Source organism: Pteropus medius, unplaced genomic scaffold, assembly GCF_902729225.1.
Source record: "Pteropus medius unplaced genomic scaffold, Ma_sr-lr_union100, whole genome shotgun sequence".
NCBI lineage: Eukaryota > Metazoa > Chordata > Mammalia > Chiroptera > Pteropodidae > Pteropus > Pteropus medius.
Window position 1 is genome coordinate 60,970 of NW_024349798.1, and position 12,256 is coordinate 73,225.

The 12,256-nt window shown below is 33.8% G+C and overlaps 1 pseudogene; it reads right to left on the minus strand.

Annotated features, from left to right (window-relative positions):
• Positions 1 to 3,000: 3,000 nt before the first annotated feature.
• Positions 3,001 to 3,119, minus strand: LOC120620569 (uncharacterized; annotated as a pseudogene).
• Positions 3,120 to 12,256: the final 9,137 nt, after the last annotated feature.

Genomic DNA, 12,256 nt, shown 5'->3' on the forward strand with positions numbered 1-12,256 from the left:
TCTTATAATGCAGGTCCTGTGGTGGTACATTCTCTCAGCTCCTGTTTGTCTGGAAAAGCCTCTAATACTCCTTCATATCTAAAGGTTAATTTTGCTGGATATATTATTCTTGACTGGTGATGTCTCTCCATTATTTTAAATTTGATTCCACTCTCTCCTAGTTTGTAGGGCTTTTGCTTAAAAATCCAATAACCTAATGGGATTTTCTTTATGGGTTAATGTCTTCTTTACCTTGGCTACCTTGATAATTATTTCTTTGTCAACAACTTAAAAGAATTTTTTTCAACAGTTGATGTACAATATTATATTAGTTCAGTATACAACATAGTGATGAGATATTTATATAATTTATGAAGTATCTATCTGACACTGTACATAGTTATTATAATATTATTAATTATATTCCCTATGCTGTAATTTACATCTCCATGACTGTGTTGACATATGGCAATTTGTACATCTTCATCATTAACTTATTTTTACAATAAGCATTAACTTTTTTATTTTTTTATTTTTCTCTGGCTTGATTGAAATAAATGGACAATTAGTTGTTCATATTTACATTGTACAATTCAATTAGTTTTTTAATTATAGTTGATATATAATAATATATTAGTTTAAGTTGTACAGCATAGTTATTAGAGATCTATATAACTTACAAAGTGATCACCCCACTGAATCTAGTACCCCTCTTCCTCCTTACATATTTATTATAACATTGTTAACTATTTTCCTTATGCTATACTTCATATCTCCATGTCTATTTTTTAAGTGTCCATTTATACTTCTGAATCCCTTTGCCCTTTTTCACTGTCCCCCACAAACCCTCTCCTCTCTAGATGCCCTCAATACATTCTCTGAATCTATGAGTTTGTTTCCATTTTTGTTGTTGTTGTTGTTTATTTTGTTCTTTAGATTCCACGTGTACATGAAATCATGTGACATTTGTCTTTCTCTATCTGACTTACTTCATTCATCAAGGCTATATCTTTTTCCATCTCCTTTTTAGTCTATGTGTATCTTTTAATCTGAAGTAAGTCTCTTGTAGGCAGCATATGTAGGGGTCTTCTAATCCATTCAGCCATGCTATCTTTTCATTGAAGCACTTAATTCTATTCCATCTGAGGTACTTGTTGATAGATATGTAGTTATTACCATCCTTTATTCATGTTTTTGATACACGTTTTTTTTCCTTAAAGAAGTCCCTCCAATACTTCTTGTAGTATTAGCTTGATACTGATAAATTCCTTTAGCTTATTTTTATCTGAGAAGCTCTTTATCTGTCCTTTGACTTTAAATGATAGCTTTGCTGGATAAAGTATTCTTGGTTGTAGATCCTGGGTTTTCTTCACGTTGACTATTTTGTGCTAAGTCCTTCTGTCCTGCATAGTTTCTTTTGAGAAATCAGTTTCCAGTCTTATGGGTGCTCCCTTGTAGGTAAGTATCTGCTTTTCTCTTGCTGCTTTTAAGATTCTCTCTTTGTATTTAACCTTTGTCATTTTAATTATAATGTGTCTTGGTGTGGGCCTCTTTGGGTTCATCTTTTTTGGGACTCTCTGAGCTTCCTGTGGTTGTATGTCTATTTCTTTCACCATGTAGGGAAGTTTTCTATCATTATTTCTTCAAATAGCTCTTCAACTTCTTGATCTCCTTTAGGTACCCCTATGACATGGATATTTTTACATGTAATTTTGTTCCATCAGCTCCTTAAATTATTATTATAGTCTCGGCTTCTTTTTTCTTGCCATTCTGATTTAGTGTCCTTGGCTTCCCCATCCTTTATACTGGTGGTTTGGTCCTCTTCTTTATCCATTCTGTTGCTTCCCTCTAATGTACTCTTCATCTCAGGTAATGTGTTCTTCATTTCAGATTGGCTCCCTTTTATAATTTCCATTTCCATTTTTATGCTCTTTATCTCCTTGTTAAAGTTCTCACTGAGTCCATCTACACTTCCCCTAAGTTCATTGAGTATTTTTTTAACCAATGTTTTGAACTTTGCATCCATTAGATTGATTGACTCCATTATTCCTGGACCTCTGTTCTGTTCTCTCATATAGTTTCTGCTTCTTTGTCTTCCCATTTTGGCTGCCTTTCTGTGTCTGTTTCTATGTACTAAGCAAAGCTCCTAAGTCTCCCAGTCTTATTAGCATGGCTTTGTGTAGTAGATGTCCAGTGGCACAGTCCTGAGAGGGGTTCAACTGCAAGCTAATTTTAGCCCCCTCCTATACCTTTCCAGGGCCACCTGTTAAGATTTAGCAAGCAATCCACTGGATGCTGTGCTTATAGTTGCCTCAAGAGGCCATGCCAGAAACCAAGGCCAGCTGCCACCAGTGTTAGTCTTAAAGTTGGCTCAGCAAGGACTGCTGCCCTCGTCCAGGACACAACTGGATGTGGCTTGGGTGGAGCTGTGAATTGGGGGAGGCAGAATTTCAGGAAATCCTCTGGGCAGAGCAATCTCTGTTTTCCAGTTTGATGACATCTTAGCTATATCTGCACCTGTGTCTGCACACTGGGATGGGAGAGGACTCAATAGAGGAAAAATGGATAGTGCCAGTACTTCTGCCTAAGAGGAAACCTCGCCTTCAGCCCTCTCTCCAACAAATCAGTGTTCCCATATAAGTCCCTGGTGCCCCCTGAGCAGCTGACCTGGTGCTGGTGCAAGAGAGAGCAGGTCCATCACAGTGAAAGTCCGCTCGTAGACAGGACCCCTGTAAGCAGAGTCTGCAGCTGCCAACTACTGCAGCCTGTGTCCCACTCAGCCGCTGGGGATCAAACAGCCTCGTGCCTTTGCCCCCTCCTACCTTCTACCAATGCAGGGTGATTTCTTATTTCTCTCCCTAGTTGTAGTGCTTCTGTCCATCTAAATCCCAGGTGACTCTGCTTGCTGTTTACTCTATGTTTCCGTCACAACTTTGATGTGGTCACAAGAGGGATGAACAGAGCTTCTATCATATACACCATTTTTTTCTGGCCCTATATCAAGCATTAACACTTTTTTTCCACCTACAGCATCCGGTATTCCTAGGTGGTCTCCCATCCAGGTACTAACCAGGCCCGACCCTGCTTAGCTTCTGAGATCAGACAAGATCGGGCGTGTTCAGGGTGGCATGGCTGTAGACAACATTTTTATTTATTTAACAAATATTTCTTTCCTATATAACATATACTAAACCCTATTTTATTGATGCATGTTTTGGGTAGAATGGTTAACAAAACAAATACAGATTCCTGCCCTCCAGATCTTCACAATATGGTAAGGAGACACATAAACTAATAAATGAATATAACATAAAAGCAGAATATATACTATTGGAAGGCAATAAATGCTTTTAAAAAATAAAAGCAATTAAGATGCAAATTTTTATAGTTTGCATAGCCCTTTTTTATATATTGTACTGTGATCCTTCTACATACCTTGAGGTAAGCTGGGAATATATTGTTTCTATTTTATAGATGAAAAAATTGGAGCAAAAAACCAATATGGTGTGAGGCCCTGCCTGTTCCTTAGTTCTTCTTTTTACCTGGAAGTATTTGAAACACCATTAGCTTAAATTTAACCCAAAACCTAGGGCCAATTCTAGAAATAGAGATTCAAATATTAGCTCCAAGTTGAACTGATGGGTCATACAATAGTTCTATTTTTAATTTTTTGAAGAATAGCCATATTGTTTTCCATTGTGGCTACACTAATTTACAATTTCAACACTGCACAAGCATTCCCTTTTCTTCACTTCCTCATCAATACTTGTTATTTGTTGCTAAATGTTTTTTCTGCATCTATTGATATAATCAGATGATTTTTATTTTTTATTTTGTTTATGTGATGTATCACATTGATTGGTTTGCTTCCAGAACCAGATGGCTTTACTAGTGAATTCTACCAAACATTCAAAGATGATTTAATACCCGTCATTCTCAAACTCTTCCAAAAAAATTGAAGAAGTGGCAATACTTCTTAATTCATTTTATAAGGCCATTACGATGATACCAAAACGTTGTAAGGGTAACATAAAAAAAACTACAGACCAATATCTGATAAATAGAGATGCAAAACTTTTAAACAAAATACTAATAAATAGAATACAACAATACATTAAAAAGATTATACATTACAATCAAATGGGGTTTATTGCAAGGGCACAAGGATAGTTCAACATATTATATATTTTTTGTTCATTTGTTTTTTATGGGATAACACATTTGGTGTCTCTGACCCTCCTACCATTGTCAACATGACTTCTCCTTTATATCCTTGGTTATAGGAGTTATGTTCAGCTATTCTTCAGATGGTCTTCTAGATTGATTGTTCTATAACTTATTTGTAATTTTTATGTGGTCATGGCAGGAGACAAGCACAGCGTTTACCTCCCACCATCTTGACTAGAACTCTAGAAGTGTGTAATTTTATATTCAAGTTTTGTAGCTATTTTTTCTTATTGATTTCCAATTTAATTCTACTATGGTTTGAGCATACTTTGCGTAGTTTCTGTTCTTTCAGATTATTTTGTGTTAAATACATTCTCATTGTTTGTTCAACAGATATCCAGAACATTTTAATCTTGCATGCCCATTACCAACTACTTGCCACAGACCATGGCAAGCACCATTCTTTCTTTTTTTATGAATACGACTGTCTTAGACACCTCATATAAGTGGAATTATATACTATTTGTGTTTTTGTGTCTAGCTTATTTCATTTAGCATAATGTTCTAAAGTTTTATCCATGTTTCAACATTTGACAGGACTTCTTTCCTTTTTAAGGCTATATTTATAGTCATTACTTTGTTGATGGACATTTGAATTGCTTCCATTTCTTGACTATTATGAATAATGACACAATTAGCATGAGTGTGTAAATATCTCCCAGAAATTCTGCTTTCAATACTTTAAGATATATTCCCTAAAGGAGGATTGTTGGGTCATACGACAATTCCATTTTCAATTTTGAGAAACAACCATACTGTTTTCTACAATGTTTGTCCCATTTTACAGTCTCACTAACAGTACAGAAAGGTTCAGTTTTCTACATTTTCACCAACACTTGATATAGTGTTTTTTAAAAAAATAGAAGCCACACTAATGAGTGTGAGATAATATCTCATTTTGGTTTTGATTCTCATTTCTCCAGTGGTTAGTGATGTTGAAAATATTTTCATATACTTGTTGGCCATTTTAATTCATCTTTAGAGAAATATCTACTCAAGTACTTTACCATTCTTAAATTTGTTTATTAATTTTTATTGAGTAGTAGGAGTTACTTATACATTCTAGATATTAATCCCTTATCTGATTTGGTTTGAAAATATTATCTTCCATTACATAAGTTGCCTTTTCACTCTTTTGATTACGTACTTTGATGCAAAGATGTTTTTAAGTTTGATTTAGTTCCACTTGTCTATTTTGCTTTTGTTGCCTGTGCTTTTGATGTCTTATCCCTGGAATCCTTGCCAAATCTATCCTTTATGTTTTCTTCTAGAATTTTTAGTTTTGAGTTTTATATTTAGGTTCTTAGTTAACTGAGTTAATTTTTTTATGTTATGAAATAAGAGACCAGTTTTATTCTTTTGCCTATTGACAGTTTTTTCAGCACTATATGTTGAAGAAATTGTCCTTTTCTAATTTAGTTGATTTGGCACTTTTGTCAAAGATCATTTAATCAAATATATGAGGATTAACTCTGGGTTCTTTATTTGATTCCATTGGTCTATATATGTTTTTATTCCAGTACAAATCTGTTTTGATTCTTGTAGCTTTGTAATATGTTTTGGATTCAGGAAGCATAGACCCTCCAACTTTGCTCTTCTTTTTCAAGATTTTTTGGCTATCTAGGTCCTTTGATTTTCATATAAAGTTTTGGGTGAATTTTTATATATCTGAAAATCATGACATTAGGATTTAAATAGGGATTGTGATGAATCTGTAGATTGCTTTCAATAGTGTGACTATCTTAACAATATTGTCTTCTAATCCATGAAAATAGAAGATTTTTGTCTATCTTTTCTTTTGTCTATTCTTTTGTTTGTTTGTTTGTTTGTTTGTCTATCCTTTAATTTCTTTCAGCAATATTTTGTTTTTTAGTGTACAAGTCTTTCATATCTTTGGTTAGGCTCATTTCTAAGTATTTTTAATTAATACTATAAATGGAATTGTTTTAATTTCCTTTCCATATTGTTCATTGTTAGTGTATAGAAATGCAACTGATTATTATGTGTTAATTTTGTGTCCTGTAACTTTATTGAATTAATTTATTAGTTTTAGTAGTTTTTTGTGGAATTTTTAATGCTTTCTACATATGACCATGTTATGCCACATTAACAAAATAGATAAAAATTACACATGCTCTTCTCAATAGATGCAAAAAATCACATTTGACAAAATTCAACATTCATTCATGATAAAAACTCTCAATACAGTTGAGAGAGGAGAGGCGGCACCCGAAATGGTGTAGGGGAAAGGGCTTTCAGAAATGACCAACTCAGCCAGTTAAAGCCCATTTCTAACTGCCCTCCAGGACTCTCCAGCTAACATGTTTTCCTATAGCTACCTCCCCCACCTCAAGAACTCTCCAGCTAATATCCGTTGATTCATGGCTTGCCAACCAACTAATGTCCTTTCTTATCTTTGTAGCTGCATAGGAATAACAAGACTGTATAAAACTGTTTGTTATGTTACAATCAGGGCTCAACCTTTGGATAGGAATCCACTGAGCAGGTGCTGGCATTGGTAAGTGTTGCTTCCTGCTTATAGCTTCAACGTCCCATCTCTCTGTTCAAGAATCCTATAATAGTGCTGATAACGCCAAGGTCGCAAGACAAACAACCTATAAGACAGAGGTCTAGAAATTCCTCCCCCCTTACATCCCCCCCACCCGAAGCTCCCCTTCCATCCTAAGTCATGAGGCACACATGAAACCTCAGACAAAGAAATCACACACCCCTTGCATAGACTACAGAGGTATATAAGCTGTAATAAATCTAACCAAGGGGAGATCGTGCTTTGGGTCTGTTGAAAGCCTCCACACTCTCCACCAGCATTAAATTCTCCTTCCTCTAACAAAGTTGTCTGAGCATCCAATTTCCTCCATTGAGTGTCTCTTCCTGCAACAGTAGCTATATAGGTAATGTATCTTGACATAATAAAAGCCATATATGACAAGCTCACAGCTAACATCATACTAAATTATGAAGACCTGAAAGCTTTTTCTCTAAGATCAGGAACAAGACAAGGATGCCCACTCTCACCACTTTTATTCAACAGAGTGTTGGAAGTCCTAGCCACAACAATCAGAAGAGAAAAAGAGATAAAAGGCATCCAAGTAGGAAATGAAGTAAAACTCTGATTTTTTTGAACTTGTCACTAAAAGCACAAATAAACAATTGGAATTAGATCAAACTAAAGAACTTCTGCACAATAACAAAAAAACTTTCAACAAAATGAAAAGACAACCTATGGAATGGAAGAAAAGATAAATTTAATAAAGAAAGAAAAAATTTTATATATGCACAAATTTGATTATAAAAAATGAAACTTTTTATTTGTGACAACAAGGATGGTGCTTGAGGCTATTATATTAAGTGAAATAAGCCAGACCAGAGGAAAAAATAATATATAATCTCACTTGCAGATGGATTCTAAAAACAAACAAAACTCTGAACTCATAGATGTAGAAAACAGATTAGTTGCTATCAATCTGGGTTAAGGGTGGACAAAAGGGGTAAAGATCATCAAAAGGTACAAACTTTCGATTATAAAGACTGGGAATGCAATGTACAGCAAGGTGATTATAGTTAATAATATTGTTTTGTATATTGGAATGTTGCCAAGAGAGTAGATCTTAAAAGATCTCTTAACAAGAAAAAATTTTAACTATGTGTAGTGATAGATATTAACTAGACTTATTGTGGTGATCATTTCACAATATAAACAAATGTCAAATTATTATGTTGAACACCAGAAACTAATACAATGTCATATCTCAATTAAATATATTTATTCATATGTATATATGAAAAAAGACCATGTCATCTGTGAACATAAAGTTTTACTTATTCTTTTCTCATTTGGGTAATTTTTTTTTTTTTTTGCTTAATTGCTCTGGCTAAGACTTCCAGTACTATGTTAGATGTTGAATAGAAAGTATGAGAGTGGGTATATTTGCCTTGTTCTTGATATTAGATGAAAGATTCAGCTTTTCACTATTGCATATGATGTTAGTTGTGAATTTTTTATAAATGAACTTTGTTGTGTTGAAGTAGTTTCCTTCAATTCCTAGTTGTGTTTTTATTATGAGAGTGTTGAATGTTGTCAAAAGCTATATGCCTCAAGTGAGATGCATTATGTGCATCTATCCCTCATTCTTTCAATGTGGTGTATTATATTAATTGATTTTCATATAATGAAACCATTCTTGCATTCTGGGCACAAAACTACTTGGTCATTGTGTATAATCCTGTAATATGCTGTTGAATTTGATTTTCTTGTATTTTGTTTATATTTTCTGCATCATATTTATCAGGGATTTTGATCTATAGCTTTCCTTCCTTTGTGATTTTGTCTGGCTTTGACATTAAGTAACACTTGCTTCACAGAATTGGTTTGGGAGTGTTTCTTTGCCGCGTCCTCTTTCTACTCTACTGCGTGACAAGGTCCGGAGATGGGGACAGAGGCCTCAAGGAATGCATCATCAAGAACGGGGACGTGGCATGTGTTTAGGGATAATTGGTTTCTTAGGAACGATCTTATTAATAGGGGGAATTTGGGCAGCACAAATTCTAGTAAGTGTAAACGCTGTACAAATGGATTTCCTCAAAACTGGCTCTGAGGAAAACATAGTAAATTCCCTGCGTATGGAATCAGCTCTAGTCACCCTGACGTGTCCAGAATGCGTAAACCCTTTATTTGAACTATTATTAAGAGAAATTCCTTTTGACGCACCTCTTAAAGATGTTATGAATAAATTATAACAAGCTGAATTACTAGAACCGGTTTATACTCCTATTCCCACGCAGTTAGTAGAAAAATTAGTAAAGGATAAGAAATTTACTCATAAGCCTGTGCCTACTATGAAAGAGCCTCCTTTTGTAGCCTACTGGATAAATGGAAAACTCACTTAGGGGGCTAATAATATGAAAAGATTACCTGATCTTCCTTTGCCTTATTCAGGAGCTTATAATAAAGATAGTATATGTATAGTGAATAAAGATGGAATTCATGTGCCTTATAGTAGTTTAAGTTTCATAGAAAGGCTGGCTAGGTCAGGACCTTCTTGGTGCTTAAAAAACAAAGGAACAGAAACTTAGCTTATGAAAGCAGCTTCGTAAAACTGATTTTTATAAATATTTCCCTCAATACTGCACCAAGGAAACTTTTGAACAGCTATGAGAAAGGTTCAGCTTGAACTTTAGATATAGCAAAAATCAAATAGCATTTAAAAGATTTCTTCAGGCAGAAAGAAGAACAATGTCTGCCCACGAGCCAATGCTTGCTGTTATGAATACATCTATCTATCACCTTTACTTAAATCAAACTGTATCTTACGTAATAGATATAAGAATTAAAATTTTAAATTGTTCCATCAGGTAGTTCTGTTCTAATGATTGAGAGAAAAATGTACTAGTTAATCATGAATATTAATAATAATATACTCTATAAGATTTTCTGCTTCGCCTAACCACAGAAATTTAACTTCCTGCTACCTTAACCACAAAGTATAATCAAATGCCAAAATAAAAAGTATAAAAGTTGTACTCAATCACAATAAAACGGAACAGTGTCACACCGCCTCTGAGTTGTGTAGTCGACTGTCTCCCGCGCCGACGCCTTGCCCACCTTCGGGGCCCCCTGGATCCTGTTGTGGCTGGACCGCGGCATTTCTTACTTTTCATTATATTTGTAAAAAATTTCAGGAGGATTATAGACATTGGTGTTAATTATTCTGTAAATGTTTTTTGGAGGTTGCCAGCAAATATGTTTTATTATAAAAGCTTTCAAACATACACAAAATATAGTAGAAAAATGAACTCCTTTATGCCCGTGACCCAAAACGAAAATAAGATTTTGCCACACTTATTTCACATATCTCTACATATTACAGAATGCAGCTATAAAATATATGGATATTATCTTATACATACAATGCTGTTGTATTATTGAATAATCTTCAGTAAATGTTTGATAAAATTCCCCAGTGAAGCCATTTGGTCCCGGGCTTTTCTTTTCAGACAGGTTTTAATAACTGATTTAATCTCCTTCCTCATCCTAGGTCTGTTCACTGTTTCTATTTCTTCATGATCTCATCTTGATAGATTGAGTATTTCTAGGAATTTATTCATTTATTGTAGATCATCCACTTTACTGATGACATTTTTCTTGGGTTTGTATAGTAATCCAAGTAATTTCTGTGACAGCAATTGTAATGTCTCTCTTATAATTCAGATTTTATCTGAGTCTTCATTCTAGCTAAGGGCCAGTCAATTTTGTTGATCTTTTAAAAAAACAACTATTATTTTTGTTGATTTTTTTCTATTGTTTTTCTGATCTGTATTTTACATATCTCTGCTCTAATGTTTATTATATTTTTCCTTCTTCTAGCTTTGAGTTTTGTTTGTTTTTTCTAGTTCCTTGTGGTATAAAATTAGGTTGTTAATAAGGTATTTCTTTTTTTAATGTTTTTACTGTTATAAAATTTCCTATTAGTAGTGCTTTGAATGTATAGCATTAGTTTTAGTATGTATTTCCCTGAAAATTTGTCTGAAGACATTTTCTAATTTCTTTTGTGATTTCTTCTCTCACCTATTAGTTATGTGAGTGTGTTATTTAATTTCCACATATACGTGGATTTTTACATTTTTCCTTCTGCTATTGATTTTGAGTTGATTTCAGTTTATTCAGCTTTTTTCTTGCTGTTTGAACAGGGAAGAAAACTTCAAAGTTTTTTACACATCCAAAAGGTCTTCTCCACTATTTTTTCAGAGCACTCTTAGACTTCATTCTCCATCTTTTATTGCAAATTAAGTCAACTCTTTTGGGAGGAGATTAGATGTTCTCTGTTTTATGTCTTGTTTCTCCTTCCAAGAAAAATCTCTGAGGTATGACTCCGAAGTTGGAGGTGGGGACATTGGCAAGTTTTCCCCTGAGTGTCAGCCCACTCTAATAACTGAGTGCTCAGTGAGGAGAGACATCAGACTGAGGTTCCTTTTCTTGACCCACCAGACATGGAACTACTGCCTCACAAGCTAGAGCAAGAACGATCAAGGACCCCGTCTTCATGTACTGTACCCAAGGTAGAGCCTCTATTTCACAAATGGGGCTTGAGCGGCAGAAGGGAGCCTTGTCTCCCAAATACATCTGCCAACGACTTAGTCTCATGGATATGTAGGTGGGGACTGAATGAGAAATGCTGTACCGTCTTTCTTTTGTTTTGGTATCAGGAAAATACTGAATGATTAAGTTCTTTATTTTTGTAAATTTCTTTATGCTAATAAATATCTAAGATATCAGATTATATTTTGAAAGATAACATTTTTAGTTGATAAACTTAGCTTTCCCACTTATTTTAATATATCAAAAACTAAGATTTCTGAATTAAAAAGCCAAGTAATATAAAATTTTATTTATTTTTCTGTATTATATTTTCTTTAGAACTTGTCTGAAATATTTTGGCCTCTCTTATGTAATTATACCCACAAGGAATTCATGGGAGTAATTTTTCATTAAAACCAATTAATATCCTCTTGTTAATTATTAAATTTTAACATAATTTTAGACATTGTATATCAACTTTCTATTCAGATAATCTATATAACTTCTGACAGATCATTACAATCTTACATATTCTGCCTCTTCATTCTGTTCAAAACTTTGTCTTTACCTATAATTACCCTTCCTTCTTTACCTATAATTACCCTTATCTTCTTCCCAAAATCTCTCTTGTTTGACCTCATTTTTCAGACTTCCTCTATCACCATCCAGAATTACCCTTTAATTGTATTTAGAATATATATGAATATGTATATATACATATATAGCACTATTAATATACTTTATATTATATATACATTAACTAATTATTATAGTTATTTTAATACTTTGTCTCTTAACTTTATGCTGAAGTTAAAAAGTGATTTGTATATTATTTTATTGACATTATCTTTATGTTTCAGGGTAAAGATAATGTGAGAAAAATGATATGTCTCCTAAAAATATTTTTACTTTGTATTTCCCACAGCATTATGTCTTGGTTTTAGACTCTACTCA